Source organism: Heliangelus exortis, chromosome 7 (genome assembly GCF_036169615.1).
Source record: "Heliangelus exortis chromosome 7, bHelExo1.hap1, whole genome shotgun sequence".
NCBI lineage: Eukaryota > Metazoa > Chordata > Aves > Apodiformes > Trochilidae > Heliangelus > Heliangelus exortis.
The window spans coordinates 12,353,562-12,373,527 of NC_092428.1; the positions used below are offsets into that span (position 1 = coordinate 12,353,562).

Here is a 19,966-nt window from a genome sequence, read left to right on the forward strand (position 1 = left end):
CACTTTTATGTCAGCAACAAACTTGCTGTGGGTACACTCTGCACATCATCTGGCTCATAAATGAAATTACTCTCTCGTGTCAACCCCTGCCTGTTCAGCTAGTGTCATGCTACTTTCCTGCCCACTTACCTACTCCATACTTTACCAGCTTGTCTGAGGGTGTTACAAGAGACAATGTTCAAAGTCGTATTAAAGTCAAGACAGACAGCATCCTCTGCACTCCTTTCAGCCACCAAGCTTGTGTTTCATCATAGAAGGCAGTAATGCTGGTGAAGCATGACTTTACTCTTTAATAAATCTATGTACTGACTGCTTCTGATCACCCTCTTGTTCATCAGGTGACTGGAAATGGTTTCCAGAATTAGCTGCTCTTTCCCAGGGACAAAGTGAGGCTGACCTGTAATTCCCCAGATCCATTTGCTTGTTCTTCATGAAGTCAGGAGTGACATTTGCTTTTCCCCAGTCATCACAAACCTCTCCCAGTTGTATGACTATTCAAAGACAATCAAATGTCACCTCGTAGTGGCACCAGCCAGCTCCCTTAGCACTTGTGAGTCCACCCTGTCTTGTTCCATAGACTGGTGTATGTCCAATCTACTGTTCACTGACCTGATCCTCTTCTACTAAGGGTGAGTTTTCCTTGCTCTGGACTCCATCTGTGGCCTTAGGGACATGCAGCTCCTGAAGGGTGGTGTCAGGACCCACAAGGTGGGTGCAGCTCTGTCAGGTCTCACAGTGAGCAGGGCTTTACATCCCACTGAGTGGGCACGAGTAGAGTTCCCCAAAGTGAGGGTTGACCCTGGGAGATTCAGACTGGACCCCCTTGCTTTCTAAACTCCTTCAGAGAGGAGCCTAGGTGTGGCTTGGCCCAATCTTCCTCCTTTAATCACTTTAAACAACCCATTTGGTGAGATTAAGTTTGGAAATCCTCTGCGTGATAATCTAGGAGTAAGATTATTACCCAGGAGGTTTGTACAAAAAACAGTTTTACTTAAAAATGAGTGAGATTATAAAGCATCAGATTGTCTGTGTACACCCCTTTGGGTGGGTGACTGAAGGTGGCTTTCCTCAAGTTTGGTTGGACATGAGAAAATGTGTATGATCTGACATCCTGGTGTCTTCTACTGTTTGGAGGAGCAGAAATAGCACATTTCCTGGTAAAAGCCAGGAATACATAGGAAACTCTCCATTACTGGATGGATGCAGTGTTCATCTTGGAACATTCAGTATGGGTTTAGTGTCTGAGTCAAAGAAATGCATGCAGCTTTAGAAAAATGAAATTTTTATTTCTGTCTCATTTTGCATTTTCATCTTTCTTACTGTAGCTGAGTAGCTACGTAGAGACAGTATTTCTCCTCTGGTGTGTGTCAATAGATACACCCAGTGGAGTGTCAGGAGTGTTTGCTTTGGAAGAAATGTCTCCATCTGAGCCAAAGCTAAACCAAACCTGCGAGATGAAGTTATTTTCTTCTCCTAGGAGAAGGGGGACTGAGGAGTTGATAGGAAATTACCACATGAGGAGGACAAAATTTACCTGTGAAGATAGATTTTAAACTATGTGATTGTACTGGGGAGGCAGAGGTGTTAAACACGGGCAGTGTTTCAGAAAGGATCTGTGAAGCATGTTGATCAAAGCCTTTAGGGTTGAGCACCATGGTTCTTTAACAATCCACCAAGACTGTCTCATTGGCCTCGTGGATTATTTATCCCCCCTCTCACTCATCTGAGAGATGCTGCAGCAGATTTAAAATTGCAGAGAGTTACACAGGTGATGCAGAGGGGCTTCTCCTTCTCCCTCCTTCCCCCCTTAAATATTCTTAGTGCAATATGGAAGTGATTTCATTGCAGTAGAACTTCATTTCCTCTTGTCTTTATCTGAGCATTTCATAGCTCAAGCTTCACAGAATCTTATCAAGACTATTTTTATTGTGCTCTATGATCAGAATAATTTGCAAAGTAAGACCTTTTACTTTAGAGTTAAGTCCAGGTTTTCTGATGTCTGAAACTGTATTTGCTACTTTTTGCTACTTGTGAGCTGTAGAAAACCACAGAAAGTACCACTTCAAGGCTCGATGTTTTTCTGAAAGCAGAGGGTTTTGTTAGGCAGAGATGCCAAGCAAATCTGACAGCACTGCATCACTGAAGAGGGCAAGTCCACCTCTAGAAAGTTCAAGTATGTACTTGAACATATAAATTATATTCATATTGATTTAATATTAATTATTTTCCATATTAATTTTCATATTTCATATTAATTGTTTTCATATTATCATATTATTTTCATATTAATTATTTTAAACTTCTCACAGAATTGCATTTTTGTGAACTGTAGTTGCAGAGGTGAAACCTCTAACAGTTATTTTTGTGGAAAACAACATTTAATAGCAGAACTGTGGACATGTTCAGGATCAGCCCTCTTTGGTGTGGAGGGGGAAGAAACTAATCTCTTCTTATTGTCATCCTTTCAGGAGCAGTTCAGGAAGGTCTTTAAAAAGAAACAGGCAGTTCCTATGACTCGAAGTTTCCAAGAGCACGGGAAGGATCATGCTGTCCACACTTTGATATCCACATCTACCCCACCCAGCTCATGCAGAATCAGCTTCAGTTGTTTCTGGCTTTGGCTAATCCACCAGGAATAACTGGGGATCATATGCAGAAGGATTCCCCTCACCCCTGCTTTGATCTGCTGGGGACTTGTGCAGGACTGGAGTGGGTGGTGGTCTCCTGTGTGGTTTTGAAAAGATATACACAGCCTTTCCATTGTGACTGGTGTCAAGAACAAAAATGCAAGTATGAATGTGGTAAATGCCAGCCAAAAAACATCTGATGAATGCCAGGGCACGTTTGTTCATGGCTTGATTTAGCAATTGCTATTCTGTGTATGCTGCAGCGTAGTATATTTACTTTGTAAATATACTTTTAGGTTTTTTTAGTCTTGAGAGAACTTCCAGTGTTTTCTCTGGTAAGGTTATATATAGGCTGTTGACCTGTCCTTGGTCATTAAAAATAACCATATCATAGGAAGTGCATTGAAATGAAAGCAGCTCCTTACTTGCAAATCAGATCTCTGTGTATTCATCTTCCTAAAGCACATAAATCCCTTAGAGATTTAGAAATTAATTTATTAATTAATTAATACTCATCAAGTCTTGTTTGATGGGGATGGGTGCTGCAGTTCAGCAGTACTCAAAATGTGCTGGAAAATACAGGTTTCTGCTTCTGCCTTGGGTGCAGGATGCCTTCTGTGGTCAAAATTGCTGAACCTTGGCTTCTGTGGGAACAGTGTAAAGTTCCTTCAGGTCACTGTTCATATCAACATTGTAGTCAAAGAGACAAATTTGGGTGCTTGTGACAAAGTTTACATATAAAAAATATCATTAATTGGGTTCTCAGTAAATGCCAAGCCTTTGTGGGGGATATCTATGCTAGGAATCAGAGTTCTAGCAGTCTGGTGGTAGGGGCAGGTGGTCATTTTTAATGCTTACACAGAGCTGGTACTTGTATTTTCTCTAGAAATAAATTGTGTGTTCATCAGAGGGAAAACCCATAAATGAATCAAAGGTCTCATCTTTAAACAAACAGGTTGAAGAAGGAGGTAGTGGTGTTTCATAACTGTAACAGAAGCTCTAATATTTTCCATGTTTGTACCTTGCCAAATTTTGCATCCTGTTCTCAGGCCTTATGCTTTTGTGGCACAAGTGATGCTTTTTTTCAGGAAGCATGTGGGATACTGCCCTATGGGACAGCCCAGGAGCCTGCACCTGGAACATAAAGTGTGCTAAGCAGCGAGTGCTTTGGTCTTCATCTTTTCCCATATCTCATACACCTCACAAAGGTCAAGGTTATAAAAATAAGATCTGACAAGACAGCACCTGAAAACAGGGACCAGGAGTACTTTTGTTGTGCTTTGGTCATTGGTAGAGACAAAGTCAGATACCAATTTAAATGAAAACCACCCACTGCCTGTGGTGGAATTGCTGTATGTTCCTTCTCTTTGGGAGGAGAATAAAAGGGCATATAAACACTCTTCCATGGTAAACCTACTGAAAAGGAGATTGTAGCAAGATGGGTGTTGGTCTCCTCTCCCAAGTTAACAAGCAATAGAACCTCAATTTGTGCCAGGGGGGTTTAGATAGTAGGAACAGTATCTTCCCTGAAAAGGTTGGAACAGGCTGCCCAGGGCAGTGATGGAGTCACCATCCCTGGAAGTCTTTAAAAGCCAAGTAGCTGTGATGCTGAGGGACATGGTTTAGTGGTGGGTTAAGGTCAGACTCAATTATCTAAAGGTCTTTTTTCAACCAAACCAATTCTGTGAGTCTGTAAGTCCTGTGAGCCTTTACTGATTAATGACTCAGATGTCCAGATCATAATCTCTTCTTTACTGCTCTGAATTCATCTTTGAACCTTTGACACTTGCCATGAGCTATGGGGTGGAAGTCACAAGAAGAGGAGGTGTGTTGTGATGATGGGATTGCTTAGCTTACCTGCATGTAAAGGAGTTCCAACACCAGCTGCAATGACACAGAATATGAGAAATATAACCTCCTGTGGTCCTCACAGATAGCTCCTTATCTCTTCTGTTGTGTTATTCCTTTTGCCCTTGGGATGGAGGAATTAGATATTTGAAGCCCTAATTTGCAGTATTCATCCACATCATGCTTATTAATGAGTAAGACATTGGGTAGTTGGGTATGTCTGAGTCAGTGGTGTTTCCCCTGCAAATGTTTACTTTCAGTTACACAGGGAAAAAAAAGGGAGCTGGAGACAGTGATCAATCATTAAGTGACTTGTGTTTCCTCTTCAGAGGCTCTAAGTGGGGTGTGTGTCTTTCTGGGTCTGCCACCTGGGTGTGAGGGAGAAGATGCTCATTGGATGGACAGCAGGTGCAGGCCATGTGTTTAGGTAATTAACAGTCCCACTGAGGTGCCACAAAAATATATTGCAAATGAAGGAGTTGGATTTCATGCTGCCTTGTATTGTGTGTGACTTGTATGTTGTGCAAATTTATACTCAAGATTTGGAAACTGGTTTATCTTTAACAGGAAAAAGCCCCTGTCACACCCAGGAGCCCTGCTGTGGACCCCTTGCATAAAACATGATCACCTATTAGCTCTGGGTTTGCTTTTAGCTGGGTTTGTTGTTTGTCTCTTTTTGGTTTTGGGGTGTTTTTTTTTTTATTTTTTTTTTCCCCTTTCATTTGTTTGTTTAAGATTCTAATTTTGTACTGGGAAGTGTTGACTCCTTTTAGGTCTTTCAAGTTAATAAGAAACTCCTTTGAAGAGCAAGAGATCTCGTCAGCAGGGCATGCATGAAGTTGGAATTTGCAGAAGTGTGCAGTACTGCCACTGAAGGATAGAGGAGATGCCAAGCAATAACTGTCTTGTGACTCTGCCCCTCCCTGACACAGAGAGCACATTAGTACAATTTCAAACTTCACTGTTGTAACAGAGGGATTGCTCAGCAGGCCGAAAAGCAGGAGACTCCACGTGTTAATGAAATGCACGTTGAGAATTAACTCATATTTTTTGTCTGAAAGGACGAGCTCTGCATAAGACTGTGTAAGAATATTGGGGCTCCACTTATGCATAATGAATCAGTGACTTGCCATATACACACAGCCAGATTTAGACAAAGTGAAGGGGTTTTCTGGAAAGGTTTTTGATTGTTGCTTGGATGACAGCAGCATCTATTATTACATGCCATGTTTCCGGGGAAGGCAAATTTGACCTGTTAAAAGCTTTAAAGGAGCTTGAACCTTGAAAGAAACCTTAAAGAAGACTTGATATGTGCTAGACTACTGGTATGTGAAACCAGCAGCTGTCCTAAGGCATTCAGCAAATAGTAAAGGAATTAACTCTTTGATAGAAAAATCAATGGTGGTCCCAGGAGGTGTCCCCTAACTATTTGGTGAAGAAAACTCTGTTTCCTGCCTGTAAACAGGGGATTTTGGGTTTGGAAGAAATGAAACCTAACTGATGTTCTTAGGTGGTGTTCTTTAGCCAGAGGATTTTGACACATCTGGGTAAAAAGACTTCTTGTAGGAAAAAATAAGTGGATAGGAGAACAGGAGTTGCAGTTCACAAGCTGAGGGTGCTGCAGCTGGATGCAGGATGCAGTCACAAGTTGATAACACCCTTCTGGTTGAGATGGTGAGTTTGGAAAGGGTGCCTTGTTTCTGTTTTTTATGGAAAGCTTCACTCTTCTAGGTTAAAGTGCTCTTAAACACTTGCTATAAACAGGGTTTTTGCTTGAACATTTTGTATATGAGAATGAATTGCAGTAACACAATGGGCCACCTTGTTTTCCTCTACTCTCACTTCTGGAGAGGTGCTGGGTGTTGGACTCCACAGAGAAACCCCAGCTTCTAATTGCAGAGCCACCACTGAGAAAATCTGGCTGTTTCCTTGATGATCTAAAGGGTGACCGTGGTGTTTAACCAGGAATGCCATGAGGGTGCACATCCCCTGCAGCCCAGGGAAGCATGATGAGCAAAAAGGTTTTATCTGTTTACAAATATGATACCACTTGGATGAGAACTCCAGAGATTTAAGTGGCTTGTGTGGCTGGCACAACACGAGTGTCATGAGGGCAGCAAATGGTCCTGTGTCCCAGAGGGCATACAGGATGCATGAGCATCCCACTGGTGTTTCTTCCACCCTTTTTACAGCTTTCAGTCAGAGGGCTGTGTGTGTGTGATCTCTGAGCTGTTGCAACATGGTAGATAGAGTCCCATGACTGTGGTCAGGTGCAGAAGGGGAGGGAACTGCCCGGCAGCAGGTCAGCCAGAGCATTGGGAGGTTGCAAAACCAGTGCAAGGTCAAAGTACAAACACGTGTTCAAATACAACAGCACAACATATTTCTTAATTTATTTCTGAAGGAGAAGCAGGGGGTGTTTTCAGTTGAGTTTCCAGAAGACTGCTCTGCTCTCAGACTGTGTTGTCATCCTCTTTTAAAATCCACCTTCATGGATTAGAGCCCACATGATGGTGAAGATGCTGAAATCTGCTCGTTTGTTAGAGGACAGATGTTTGTTCAAGCAGCTTGGTTTAACTGAAAAGCAGGTTGTGCTTTTTAGAGGGAAAAAGAGAGGTAGGGTTTCCTGTAGACGTTACTCTCTGAGTCACACAGAGGGGCACAGCTTTGCTCTCCAGAAACTTAATTGCTGGAGCTGATGGGTACCTCATATTCCAGAATCACCCTTTGTGTTTGAAACAACTAAACACTTAACTGGGCATTTCTGAAACTGCTTTTGATAAATGCTTCACAGATTTTAAACTCAACCTTTTAATGTTTCTAATATGTATCAAAACCCCATTAAGGTGCATTTAATGATATTCTTTCAGTTTTAAAAGCAACTGTCCTTAACAGCCCTGCATATAAGAAGTTGTAATGGCTGTTAATGTGGTAATGCTACAGTACAGATTAATATACATTGATAATAACGGACATTATAATTATGAATAATAATGTTTCATATTATTTCTCAATAGGAAACATGGTAGATTGAAGGGGGGTATCCACTGTGCTGCTTTTTTCTAGCTAGTGGCCTGTTCAAAACCATGTGTTAACAGGAATATAGACATTTGCTGGTAGAAAACCCTCAGAAGACAGGGTGGAGCAGAGATAGCCACAACAGGCTTGTTTTAGCAATGAGCATTTCTGCATCTTTAATAAAAAAGTGCTTGATGTGATAGAAGGTCTCTGCCAAAGCTGTTCAAAACTTTGCAATGTCCTCAGTTTTGTTTTCTTTCCAAAGGTATTTCAGCCTAAAAAATCCCAGAACAAAAACATCTTAGAGTTGGAAGAAATAATAAGCTTGATATTAACCCTTGATAAACAGAGTTTTTTTCCCATTCACAGCATCTCTGAAGTGATCCATGTTACAGATAGCACAGTGAGTTTGCCATGAACTAGGTAGGTTACTTGTTTTGGGGGGTGAAACTGCTGAAAGAGTAATAAGCAGCAATTTTAAGAGTGGCATGGGTTGTTCCATGTATTTTGATCCTAAATGTGAAATGAGGGTTTGATGCTTACAGCAAACAGTTATTCAGTGCAGTAGCTAATGCTTCCTTTCAAGTGAGCAGGGAGTCACATGTAGTTAAGACAAACAGCTTCACTCTAAAGTGAATGATCTATATATTCCAAATAATCTAAAAAAACCTGTCTTTGAGCTGTTGTTGAATGTGGTGCTCTCAAGTGTTTTGAAGCAAACACAGATCCTGTAGCACATTTTTCCTGATACATCACTGACCAGAGTCAGGTTATTTGAAGAAAAAAAAAAAAAAAAAAGACAAAAAGACCCCCAAAAATGCTTAAAGGGGGTTGGAATATATATGGTGCATGTACAGATTTTTATTGCTTATGTAAAGCAGTATGAATGCATCCTTACTGGTGGGTGTTTATCCTAGGAATCAGTCATCAGCCTTTGAACTTGTCCTCTCTTTTGTGTTGTTAGTGGTCCTCAGTAGCCAGCAAAGCACATCCCTTCCTACTAGGTCCTGTAAAAACATTTCTTGAAATGGAAGTGTGTAATTCCTTTGTTAAAGCCCTGCATTAGGAGGAGAGCTACTTATTAACTTAAGAAGAGAGAAATGCATCACTTTAAAAATTATCTCCTGTTTTACAATGTCTTCATAGATGGGAGAAGGTAAAGTTACTCTGTATCAGTTTCCTTTAAACTTTATTTTTTTCTGACTCAGACTTCCTACTTCTTACATCAAGGCATTTTTATGTCTTTAGACTTTTTGTTTGGCAGGCGTGCCCACATCTCAGTTGGAGGTAGGGTCATTGCTACTTCTTTTCATCGGGGTTGCAGTACTTGGGCCTTGGGGTTGAGTTTGCGTGGTGGTGTGAATAAGTTTTTTTTTTTAAAGCTTGCACTAAACTTTTCACCTTCAGTACTGGATTTAATCTGCTAATGTATACTTTCTTTACTGATGGGCAAGGGGAAAGGTAACTCAGTGTTTACTCTGACTTTTTTTTGATGTTTAGGCAAGGAAGAGCTTTTCCCACTGAGGCTTTTAGGGGGTACCCTCTTGCTGGAGCCTGTCATGCTTGAATTACCAGAAACATTAGCACTGAAGCTATTTCTCAAGTGCCAGTAGTCAACCTCAAATCTAGTGTTGTGTTGCATACCTCATGCCCTGATCAGGATAGAAACAAGCAGGTTAGTGCTTGGTGGCCATCTCTCTTCTTCGGCCATTTTTATGGTCATTGTCATCCTCCTATTGAAGCACCATGTGGGAAGGTAGAGATAAAGCAGAGCAACAGCCACTTCACTGAGAGCAGTACTTCCAGGTGTTCAGTACTACAGAAAAATAAAAAAAAATGTAATCCATTCAGGCTGCTAAAAGCCTTAGGTTAAATATGTCCTGGCTTGAAGTGTGTCGAAGGAAAAAAATTCCAAACCCTTCGGAATTACTTTGGAAAAACTCATTGAGTATGTTTCTTCTTATTTGTTTAGTGCTTTACAGGGCATTAAGTTGCATCTGTCTGGACACATGCAATATTTAAATGCATAATGATAAACATGTTGAAAATTGTTCCCTAAGCTTGCTCTTAATTACCTGTAATACTTGTCAAACTGTTGTCTCTTCTTCCTTTTGGCCCCACCTCACCCGTGGGAAAGCAGAGCTGGCTTTGTTACCTGCCTTGAGGTCACTGAACTCAGAGTTGTGGATCACTGAAGGAAGAAATTGCAAAGATAAAATCTGATGCAGTAATAAAAGAGCATTTTTCTCAAATATGAAGACATTCATTGTCAGAATTCAGTTATTTAATTTTCATGTCACCACCAGGTAACTACTGCTGTCCAGTGAGGTGTGTGTTGGCTCAAAGTAAACACAAGTGTCATGTACATAACAATGAATCCACAGTCTGCAGTGTGTTGTCTAATTAATGCTTTGATTCCTTATATATATATGCTCAGTGGGAGGAATATATGGAATTGATATTGACTGACTTACATCTAAGAAGTCTTTAGGTAGTAAGTAATTACCAGGTCTACTCCAGAGTGCATCCTGCAAAGCAAGACAAGGTTGGGCAGATGCATCTTGTGCATGTTATGGAGCTTAATTACTAAAAGACAGCTGGAAAAAAGGAACAGGGTGTTGACTGGTGGCTAATCCACACTTCTCATCTCTCAGGTATATAAATAAACTGGAATGACTTGAACTTGACTCTCTGGCCTGCTGGAGGTACAGCTTAGCTTAAAAGTCCTTCCCAAAAGAGCTCTAAAGGAAATATGACGGGTAGTTCACTTGGGCTGGGATCTGCCAGCTTCCATGCTGATGATTATCTGCAGGGAAAGGAGAATGAGCCCATGTTTATTTTAATTCTTAAATGAGGGGGGAGAAGCTATCTGAGAAACTGACAAGTGGGACTGTATAAGGCAAGTGCTTCTGTTGATCTTTAAGACAAAAAACATTTCAAAATTAATCAGAGGTAGGGGAATTGTCTGGGCTCACTGACCCAAGATGCTTGCTGTGTTCTCCTGGACTTGGTGCTTGCAGACATACAACTTGGTGCTTGGAGCCCTTCTTCAAAACTTTCTTCCCACCCCTCTCTTCACCACTATTTGAAGATTATTGACAAACCCATGCACTTACTTGGCTTCTGGACACTGTGGAGGAGTTGATAAATATGTTGCATTTGATCCCTGGCTGGCTACACGTGTTAGGAACAAGGATTGGTGGCCCATGCCCAGAGGCATATATTTGAGCAAAAAAACCCAAACCAAGTACTCCTTAAAAATTCTTATTTTCCATGTGGTCCAGATTAGTATGGAGGGATTTTTTTGTGCATCTTCTCAAAATACTTTTGCTACCCTCTTTTCTTCGATGGGACTCTTCAGATTCCTTGGCATTGCTGGCAACAGTCTCCCCCTCCAGGGCTGGAGTTCAGAAAACCTGCTGCTGCTCTATGTTAATGTTGGTGTCTGGTGGCTTTTTTGATTGTTCATTTATTTTTTTCCTGCATTTAATTCATGGAGTGGATGCAGATCACTTCATATGCCCCTGACTTCACTCCTGGACAGTATTTCTTTTCCTTATAGCATCCAGTGGACTACATAGAGTCCTCATAGTGATGTAAGCTGCTGGAAAATGCTGCCAGCACCACTCATCCTATCAATCTTTCCAACATATGGCTCCAATCTGTGTTGCGTTGTGGTTTTGTTCTCAGTCAGACCTCCCCGCTGTCCAGTGGTGAGCAGCCAGTGGACATCCATCCTCTCCCGCCTATGCTCACCAGGGATGCTTCAGACCTTCCTTTCCCACTCATTTTTTTGTGGGTTTCCAGTCCTTGCTGTGTCTTTGGGATAAAGGCTGGATGGGTGCTCTCAGAGGACCGGTGATGTCTGTCCAGGAGACTGTCACTTGTGGCAGCAGTGGGATGTAGCCAAAAGCTTCCTTGAAAGGTTGGGGAATCTGTTGTTTCACTTTGGATTTAGTGTCTTGAAATACGATGTTTTATTGGTGTGGGGTTTTGGTGGGTTTGTTGGGTTTTTTTTTTTTGGGTAGGACTTAACATCTGGTATTTATAGATGTTGGAAAAATGAATCCTTGCCAGCACTGACTCTTTCAGCTTCACAGTGTTGTTCTGAGTCTTTCAAAAGGGATACGAATGCTTTGGGTTACCTGCACGCGTTAATTGACCTGAATTTGTATGAAAACCTTATCCCCACCCCCCGCTTAAGCTTTTACTTAGCTGGTAAAACCCTTGAGCTGCCCTGAGGTGTTCCACGGGCTGCCGTGGGGAATGTCAGCCCTCTGGCCGGTCCCTCCTCCTCCGCCTCCTCCTCTCTCCCGCTGCTGACGCACTCGGTGCGGGCACACGGCGGGGCCGGGGCTGCCGCGGGTCAGCGCTCGCATCCTGTGCCCCGATCACCTCTCCTGCTTCTTCCTCCGGGCGCTTCCCTGGCAAGCGGAGAGCGGAGCGGTGGCGGAGCCCAGCACGGCACCGCTGCCGCGGGGAAGCCGAAAGGAAACTTTTAATTGGAAGGAAGTTTCGGCCCGCGAAGGAGACGCCGGAGAAGATCCCGGGTTGCTCTGAGGGTTGCTCTGCCGGGGCGGCGGAAGGATTGTAAAACCCTTCAGTCTGCAGAGGCCTTGCTGCTGCCTCCCTCTGCTCTTGCCTTAAGCTTCGCCTCTGCCTGGAGCCTGGGAAGAGGCAGAGTTAGCTGCTGGTCTGCCTCCTGATTTCCGTAGCTCTCCATCCGGCACTGGATGTTCCTGTTTTAGTTACAAGGCGTGTTCGGCTGCGGGTGGAGGGTCAGAGCTGTGTTTTGGAAGCGAGCAGAAGGACTCTGATACAGTAAGATCTAAAATATATATTTTGAGGTTTTTATTTTTAAGGCACTTAAGCTTGTGGTTACTCTTCTGTCTGTTGGTTATTTGACTTGGTTTTGTTTTGGGTTTTTTTGCTTTGCTTTGTTTTTTCCCCGAATTCAAGCTAGCCAGGCTGCCAGCAGCTGGCATGTTTCCATCAAATGGGTTCCTCGTTCATCTCTCCCCCTGGCCAGATGTTGAGCTCCATGGTGGAGTTGGCAGTGACAGTGTGGCAGTGACAATTGCTTGTGCAAATTAATAGGGACAAGCTGCTGTCCCTTTTGCCAGCCTTTTACACTTCTCCCCACCCTTAGCCCCCTCCTTAATTGCTGCCAGATATCCCCAGGGCAAGTGCAGCAAGTGTTTATATGAAATAGTAAGAGCAAGAATGTATTTTACACTTGATATGACAGGTTTTTTGGCAGCTGTACATAGGAAGTGGCAGTCCTGTGCAACTGTGCCACTCTGCATGCTCCACAGTGTCACCCATGGTTAAAAACGTGGATGATTTGGTTCTAGAGTGTGGTCCTGGGTGTATAGAAGAATACAGTGAGTCCAGGGAAACCATAGAAGTCCTCTGGGTAAGGTGAACGTGCTTCAGGAGGAGAAATAGAGCTCTATCCATAAGGTGTGCCTTAAATATGCAGCTGAGTCCACACTATGTGATCCTATTGGTGCATCAGGGGCATAGCCACCTTTTTTTTCTCATTGTAAATCACTTTTGAACTGAATGCTTTAATCTGGAAGTTTTCTAATATATTTATAGTGATGAGATGAAGACTTTTTTTTTTTTTTTTACTCAGCCTTAGGGTAAGAAACTAAAAACCTGTGCCTGCAGTAGCTTGTCTTTCTGTGTGATTATTTATATTTATTTGTGTATATATGCACAGATAGGTATCCACACAGAAGAGCTATTCTAGGCATTGATATCTTTAGATTGTGTTTGTATATATGTTCACTTATCTGTATATTAGATGTTTTACTTGAAAGCAGGATGGGGTAAGCAAACTTAGAGGACCATTAATTTCTTCTTCTGCCAAGTAATACCATGCCAACTTGGTGAGCTGATTTGCTTATGCAGATGAAGGCAAACCATAACAAAACATTCTTACCAGATTTCTGCTTACAGCCCTTCGAGGTAAATCATTAACACACAGTCCCAGTGCCTGTAAAAGCTGCTAAGGAAGTTTCTCTCTCCTGAAGCTCTTTTTCTAGGAGGTAAAAAGTGAAGTTACTTGCAGATCTTGGTTTCATGCAGTTCTTTTCTGTTGTCATGGTTTCTGTATTTGTTTAAAAAGTGATGTGGTTCAGTGGATTAAGGATAGAAGAGGACTTCTGCCCCATGCAGAAAGCATAAAGTGCTTTCTGAAGAGAGCAGCTCTATCCAAGGCACAGGGCAACACACAGCACTCCAGGCTGCTTGGTGGGAGCAGCTCCTGCATTCCTACCATGACAAAACAAGTGGAGGTGGATCATACTTTTATGTCATGTCAACAAGAAACTTTGCTCTGAAATAGTTTTGGGTGGGGAGGAATCAGTGCTTCAGATCTTCATCGAAGTAACTCCAGGCCAGGAGGAGTTTTGCAGAAAGTGGTGCATAACATCCGTGGTCATCCTCAAACCAAGAGGAGGAGTCTGCTTCTCTGGGCTGTTACCAGTGTGCATCCTGGGGAACCACCTACCCCCCATGCTGCTTCTCCATATGGGCTGCTGTGTTCACAGTGGGGTTTCTCTCTCCTGGCTACAGCAAGCAGCATGGGAATTGCTGAGTCCTGTCACTTACCTACCTGTAAATGCTGTTAGCACATCAAGGAAATTTATTTTTAAATAGGTTTGTGGCTGATGAGCTGTTATGCTCAGCAGCTTTGTTAACTGGTATCCTGTGATTCAAATCTGCTTGAGCTGGGAAGATTTGCAGTTGGCCTTGTGATGCTTAAATCCACACTAAACTTCTGTTTGGCCTGACTTCTTTTTCTGTAGTCAAGTAAGAAATAGATTTCTGCAAGGCATTTGATAATTACAGAGTCCTGTCTGCATTTGCTTTAAGTTTTGATTGGTTGTTGTCATGGTTTAATGCTAGGCTGGCAGTGAACTGAATGACAGAGGCTCTGTTAATCCCCCTCCCCTCCCTGATAAGGAGAGGAGAGAGACTTATGGGTTGGAAACTAAACTACACAGCTTTAATGAAACAGTAATGATAAGAAAGGAAAAATTGTTAAATATATACAAATATACAGAAAAACAATACCACATTCCTCCCCCTTTTCCTCAGTAACTCTCACGTCACCACCGAGGCTGCAGGGCAGCCCTGGGAAAGTCCAGGCTGGACTCCTGGAGTCAGCAGCAGTCGGGAGCTGGAGGCAGGAACACACAGATTCAGGCTGGCATGGGTCAGGACCACAGGCAGAGGAACAGATGGAATCCTCCCAGGATCCTGAAGCAAACAGGGACAGGTGAAGAAGGGCCGGAGAGAAGGGTAAAGAAGAAGGGATTTGATCCTCATGATCCTCAAATTTATACCAAGTATGACACGTATGGGGGATGCAATACTGTTTGGTCAGTTTTGGTCATTTGTCTCGTCTGCTCCTCCCTAAAGGAGGGTTGCAGGTGTGACCTCTTTACTCCTTTTCTTTTTCCAGAGCGTAAGATGTTCCTCAGAACCTAGCAGTGGCCTTGGTTCTGCACACCATTCCCTAAATTGTAACTATAAACATTAGAAGCAGACACTGACTGAGAAACTTGCTGTTAATTTCAGCAAGTACAGCTACTTACGGGAGACTTCACTGAAAGCAAAATTACATGAAAGAGAATTAGCTCTGTCCTGGCCCAAACCAGGATGGTTGAGTTTGCAATAAGCCTGTTTTGTGGAAGTAACTTGAAGTATAGAAAATATGTAGAATATAAACACACATTTTATGATATTCAGCAAAAGTAACCTCATTTGCGAAGTTTACAGCTATTGCTTGAACAAAAGTAGAAGGGCTTATCTAAAGAAGGGCTTAGAAGCTGTTCTTATTGCCTGCATCCAAGAGCATGATGCAAAACTTCCAGCTAAACTCTTAAGCTTTGTGAATCAGCGTCAGAGTTGTGCCTTGCTGTCCCCAAGCTCTGTTGGGAGTGTGTGGACTGGACCTTGATCTCTGTCCTGGAAGAACAATCCTGGGCAGCTAAGTGCAGAAGCAGCTCCGTGGTCTGAATCATTGCTTAAGCCTCTCTCCTTGGAGTTTTTAGGGACAAGAGGTGGGGATCTTAGGCAGTTTAGAGGGGTCAGGCCAGTGGCAGTGCTTTGGGTAACCAGGTTGCCATGCTCCGTGTTCAGGAAGAGCCATCGTGGCCATGGGGAACAGGGAGAAGGAAGAGAGCCCTATTTCCTCTTGGTTACTTTAGCTGCGGGTTTAGGGTAAAGTTTGAGATGACTGCTGCCTCTTGTGCACTTGCTTCTGGGCCTGTGGATGACTTTTTGCCAGGAAAATTGGCCTGATGGATTATGGTTGCCTCCAGCTGCTTTCTGCAGCTGTCTGCATGGCAAAAAGAGGTGGGGGAAATGGCTGGGGGTTAAAAATAGAAAGGCAAATAAGGAAACTTGAGGTATGGTTTCAACACAGCTGAGCTGCTGGAACAGCTCACTCCTTCCACCAAAAGGGGAAGGACTTGCTTAATCTGGTGTGACTGTGCAGCCAGCTGGTTTGACCACCCAGCCAAGCAGAAAACCAGGAAAAGAGCAGATTTTCTGCCAAGCAAGAGTGGGAGGGGAGGATCCAAGGCCAGGAGGAAGGGGATGTTTCTCAGAAACAGCTTGCTGAGCTGTTGCTGGCACAGGTAAGTCGAGTTCAGGTGCTCTGGGGCTGAATTCAGCTTCAACATTTCCTGTTGGGACTGTCCACTCTCCTGCCTACACAGCTTGGGTTTAAAATCCAAGATACAGCACCCAGGCTGCTGCTTCCAGTGGGGCTGAGCTCATCAGGTTACTCTGTCCCCATGAAGAGCAAAGCCTCAAGGAGATTTACTTTTCTGTTTGAATTGTTTATATCCTTGTGCTTTAGGGGGAGAGTTTGAGGAGCTGGAAAAAAAAAAACAGCATGTGAAAAAATTACTGGGGCTTAATTTTACTTACTAAATGTACGTGTCTTACTTGGTTATAATATTGTACACTCTTATAGAAAGATTTTATTTTTCAATGAGATTGTGAAACTGCAATAGTTCTGTTTTAGTATTGAATTTAAGAACTGAAGTTATTTTTTCAGCATCTAGACAAGAATCCTAAAGACAGCTAATTTTACCCTGTTACTTTCAAAATGATTCAATGAAAAGGAAGGTTTAGTAGAAAGAACACCAGCTGATTAGTTTTAATGCAACGTTGATTTCAGTTTCTTAGCCTTCCCAGCTCTCTGGGTTTTTTCTTTATTATTTTTAAGTCTTTTGTGTTTTGAAATTTTCTTTTAGTCTCAGCCACGTGATTTGCTTTGTGGATGTTGGCTTGTCTTTTCTAAACAAATTGCACCCTACCTAAATCTGCAGTGAAATCCTGGCATTGTTCAGCACTTTGCAATGTGGTTATGTGTTGTACTTAGGTTAGAAGAGCAAAGCTCTGACCTTGAGAAACTTTATTTTCCGTTTGTGCAGTTGCAGAGGGAGAGTGGAGAGACTCTTCAGATGGGTAGAGTATCTCTAGACCTGTTAAACTGGAAGCTATGAAAATCAATATTGCAAAAGTCAAATGAGAAATGAAAGCAGTTTTGTGCTGTGTTAAGAATTTCTTAGTCTTCAGGCTTCTTGCAGTTTCATAAAGCATAAGCAGTGCAACAATTTGCTAGGGCCTGGATTTTAGAGAAATGACGAAGTTGTTTTAGGGAGACTACAGGAATCCCTCATTACCCAGGAGAACTCTTTGCCCTTGTTTTGATTTCTGAGCTACTAAATTTACATTAACAACCCTATCCCAATGCATGTATATTTTAAAATTATAAGTCTTTTCCCCATATATTAAAAATATAATTGCCCAGCAAAGGGAATGTTTGCAAACATTTCCTCTGTATGTGGTGGCCTGGCTTTTGCAGCTTGTGAGGGAAAGGTGGGAAAAAAATGGATCCAATAATTCAGGGTTACTTAAGCTAAAAGGACTGAGTTACTCAATTAGATTTATCTGAGAGAGAAGTATCTCAGGCTCAGACCTTTTGTTTATTTTTAATGTCTCTAACAGTCTTCCCAGGCATAATTGAGCCATCGGCACAGGAGCAGTCTCATCAGAGTTTATTTTGAGTGATGACAGAGCCTGCTGTGGCTTTCATTTCAGTGCAGCCTGAGCTAATTGATGAACAGGACCATAATTTATTTACAGTTCGTGCGATCCTTTCAGAGTGATTCTCCTCTCTTTAAAAATCCTTGGAAAAGGAAGGAGGATGAGGCTGCCAGGGCTCATTAGGCTGCTGGTGCTGCTGCCCATCTGTCACAAAATTGTCTGAAATATTCTGCGCTCCCTTCTGGGTGATGGTTTTAGCTGAGGCTGGTTTTAGCATCCTCTCAGTTTTCTCCTGAGCCTGTTGACCTTTCATTTGGAACGTGTGCTGCTGGGCTGGGGAGTCTGACACAGGAAACTCAGCCTGCAGAGGTGTGGGAAAAGAGAGAGGAACAGGTGGATGCTACTGGAGATGAAACGAGAAATAAGGAAGAAAAAGCTATGGAGGACAGCAATACCCACACTGCGTTTTTTTTGGTCTAGGTCTTGGTTTGGGATCAATACCCCTGATTTTTCTTCTCTTTTTCTTTTCTTTTTTTTTTTTTTTTTTTTTTTCCACACTGATTTTAATAGATTCCACATTGACCCCTATAGCTTGCTCTACTGAGGAATCACAAGTCTTCATCAATAAATCCAGCTTTATGTTGAGATTGGAAACAGGGAGGAACTCCTGTTTATAAGTACATTTCTAAAACATGTAAGGAGAAGTAATTTTATACTTGGAAAACACTTGGAGTATGAAGATGACTTTGTTGTGTTGAATCGATGAATAATCACAGGAGGAGGCAACCATGAGCTGATGTGTGGCTTCAGGTCTTCTGTGTGCTTGGGGCAAACCTGTTGTTTCTGAAGCTTCTGCACGGACCTGCTGAGCTTTATAGTCCTGTATACTGAGAAACAGAACTGTGGAGTCCCTTAAAGACGTGAAGCTTCACATGTCCTATCCTGCCCTAGAGAAGTTTCTTTACATCTAAGCATAGTCTTCATCCAGAACTTCTTCACCTGACTTCAAGTTAAAGTTCACCTCAAGTCCACTTTGCACATATGGAGTAGTAAAAAGGTAGTTTGAAAATGTTTCTGATCACATCCTAATTTTTTAAGATGAAGGGTGATTTTCAGCTAGATTCAGTAAGTTTTTGCAACTGATCTTTGATGTCCCAGCTGCCAGTTGTTTGAAAGCTGCTGTGCCTTTTGAATCAAATTTTGCAAATAGGAGAAAGGAAAGATGTTGTGCATGAAAACATGAGCACTGCAACAGTGATATTTGTTGGTCAGCTGCCTGAAATAAAAAAATATTAAGAAAAAGGAGGTGTGAGTGATTAGGGGAAAGTCTTCCATAGGTTGTACTCCTCCCTGGGAAAGTTTTCCAATGCAATAATACTTCCAGCTGCTAACACTTGAAACTGTAAAGACATTGTGTTTGTGGTGATGTGCATGGCAAAGCACTGGGGAAGAGGTAACAGCAACAAGCTTTGATTAGGCAATTCACAGCTACTGTCATCTCTTCAGCCAGCTTTGCAGGGAGATCTGATAGAAGGATTGTTTCAGCCATCCTGGCTGGAGTACCAAAGTGGTGAGTTCATCCCACTGCAAGTGTTATTTGGTGGAGATCCACACCAAAATTATCAGATGCTTGCTTTGAGGTTTGATTCTGCCTTTCAACTGTTTGACCTAACTAAATAATACATTCCCCAAAGCAGTTTCTTCTCTTTCTAAGCAGTGTGGATCGTGAAAGTGAATATGCATGCAACACCTGTTAATATACAACTTCTTTGCCTGCTAACTGTGAAGTCTGTGCCCTGCTTTAGGGAACATAAATACTGTTGTCCTCGATGATTTATATAACATTTACAGTTAGCAGGGCCTGCTGCTTATGGAAGTGTATGCATTTAGATTTTACATCTCTGCCTGCTCTTCGTATTTTATTTAAAGAGCCTTAGGAAATTGGTTACTTGGCAAAAAATGGCTTTTTGTGAACCGAGGAAGTACAAGTTTACTGATTTTTGGCCTGGTGCTTTGTGTGTGGTGCTCCCCTCTCTGGGGGCTGAGCCAGTGTTTCTTAGAAATATTGATCCTTCCTCATCACTCCTTCAGAAAGTAAGCTAGAAGAATCTTCAGCCATTTTCTGCAGATCACATTGTGTCCTTGAGGAGGCCAAGAAATCCCCATAACAGATGGGAAAATGATACCTGTGTGCTGTCCCATAGCTGCTGGCTTGTCTGGTCTGAGATCAGCCATTTCCTCTTAAATCTTAATTCACATGACGGTGCCTTGTGTTTCCTATGCCAGCCTTTGAGTTTGCTGTTTGTACTTGATAGGAGATGCTTTTTTTTTAACTCCTAGGCTCTTGCTGTGAGGCCAGACTTTTGTAATTTGGCTGCTGAAAACTGATTCAGACAAGC

General features: G+C 42.4%; 1 protein-coding gene across 5 annotated transcripts in view; it reads left to right on the forward strand.

Moving 5' to 3' along the window:
- The window catches only part of SGMS1 (sphingomyelin synthase 1), a 91,830-nt gene that overhangs the window by 41,444 nt on the left and 30,420 nt on the right, over positions 1-19,966 (forward strand). Inside the window, exon 1 of one of the 5 annotated variants that reach the window (XM_071748869.1) lies at positions 11,802-12,314. The exons of 3 other annotated variants lie outside the window; for them this stretch is intronic. The gene's annotated coding sequence lies outside the window, so the exon portion shown is untranslated. Of the gene's footprint in view, positions 1-11,801; positions 12,315-16,017; positions 16,148-19,966 lie in introns of those variants that run through there. One more of the 5 variants, XM_071748872.1, reaches the window with a different exon arrangement.